A 2,223-nucleotide genomic window follows, 5' to 3' on the forward strand; every position below is an offset into this window, starting at 1 on the left:
GGGGACGCAAATCCAACAAATTTTGTCGCTATTGTAAGAAACCTGGACACGAGATTTCTGATTGTTTTATCTTGAAGAAAAAACAAGAAAAACAAGAAAAAGGAAAAGCCGCACAATCCCCTAAAGCTGCCAATATTGAAGCTGACTCTGACGGTGACATTACTTTGTCTGTTGTCTCTTCTAATAAGAGGAGTAAAACAGAGTGGATCCTTGATTCTGGATGTACTTTTCATATGTGTCCCTATAAGGACTTATTCACTACTTTTGAATCTGTTGATTGTGGTGTTGTCTTGATGGGTAATGATGCCCAATGCAAGATTGCAGGAATAGGTACAATTCAATCAAGACTAATGATGGTGTCGTCAGGACTTTGTTTGATGTTCGCTATATACCCGAATTAAAGCGAAACTTAATTTCACTTGGCACTCTTGAATCTCTCGGGTGCAAGTACTCAGCTGAAGGTGGAGTTCTAAAGGTATCAAAAGGTTCTCTTGTTCTCTTGAAAGCTAACCGAATTGGAAGCTTATATGTCCTGCAAGGGACTGTTGTGACAGGTTCAGTAGTTGTATCATCTTCTATGGCTGAAAATGATGTCACTAAATTATGGCACATGCGCCTAGGCCATATGAGTGAAAAAGGCATGCATCTTCTAAGCAAGCAAGGATATCTTGGTAAGCATGTCATTGGTAAGTTGGAGTTTTGCAAACATTGTGCTTTTGGGAAACAAAAAAAGGTTAGTTTCTCTACAGCAACTAACAATACAAAAGGTATTCTTGATTATATTCACTCTGATCTTTGGGGGCCTTCTAAAGTTCCTTCCTATGGAGGATGTCGTTATATGATGACTATCATTGATGACTTTTCCCGTAAGGTTTGGGTTTATTTTTTGCGACATAAAAATGAGACTTTCCCCACATTCAAGAAGTGGAAAACTCTTGTTGAAACCCAGACTGGGAATAAAGTAAAGAAGCTCAGAACAGATAATGGATTAGAGTTTTGTAATGGTGACTTTAATGAGTTTTGCACAAATCATGGTATTGCTAGACACAAAACCATTCCAAGGAATCCCCAACAAAATGGTGTTGCAGAACGAATGAACATGACTCTACTTGAGAGAGCTCGTTGTATGCTCTCAAATGCTGGGATATGGGATCGACATGATCTTTGGACCGAGGCAGTTTCTACTGCATGCTACTTGGTCAATTGTTCTCCACATTCAGCACTTGACTTCAAAGTTCTAGAAGAGATTTGGTCAGGTAATCCTGTTGATTATTCTAATTTAAGAATTTTCGGATGTCCTGCATATGCACATATTAATAATGGCAAATTAGCTCCAAGAGCTATTGAGTGCATATTTCTAGGTTATGCATCTGAATCAAAGGGGTATCGTTTATGGTGCTCTGAGTCAAAGTCTCAAAAGCTAATTCTTAGCATAGATGTAATTTTTAATGAGGATGCATTATTATCTTCTGGAAAACAGTCTTTTGTGCCTTCTTCTACCAATACAGGTACTATACAGGGTACTAATGAGAAGGTGGAGTTTGAATTCAAATCTGAAGTTCCTGGTATTGATGTCCCATCTTCCTCTACAAATGAATCCAATAATGATCATGATGATGATGATGAATGTGATGATAGAACCACTTCTCCTATTCAACAACAAGGAGATGATTATTCTATTGCTCGGGACAGACCAAGAAGACAAATCAGAAAGCCAACTAGATACACTAATGATTATTTAACTGCCTATGCATTGTCAATTGCACAAGAGGTAAATGATGGTGTTGAGCCTGTCAGCTACACTGAAGCTGTTTCTTGTGTTGAGTCTTCTCAATGGCTAGGGGCTATGAATGAAGAAATTCAGAGTCTTTATAAAAACAATACTTGGACTCTGACAGAACTTCCTAAAGACAAACGGCCATTAAAGTGTAAATGGATCTATAAGAAAAAAAGATGGCATTCCCGGGGTTGAAAATGCAAGATGCAAAGCACGACTAGTCGTTAAAGGCTTTAATCAAAAGGAAGGTATTGACTTTAATGAGATATTCTCACCTGTTGTTCGTCATACTTCTATTCGTGTTTTACTTGCTTTTGTTGCTTTGTTTGATTTGGAGCAACTAGATGTAAAGACAGCTTTTTTACATGGAGAGCTGGAAGAAGAAATTTACATGGAATAACCAGAGGGATTTATTGTTCCTGGAAAGGAGCATTTTGTTTGTCGTT

The sequence above is a fragment of the Vigna unguiculata genome, chromosome 10 (genome assembly GCF_037176805.1).
Source record: "Vigna unguiculata cultivar grain cowpea cultivar isolate G323 ecotype 2 chromosome 10, ASM3717680v1, whole genome shotgun sequence".
In the NCBI taxonomy this organism is placed as follows: domain Eukaryota; kingdom Viridiplantae; phylum Streptophyta; class Magnoliopsida; order Fabales; family Fabaceae; genus Vigna; species Vigna unguiculata.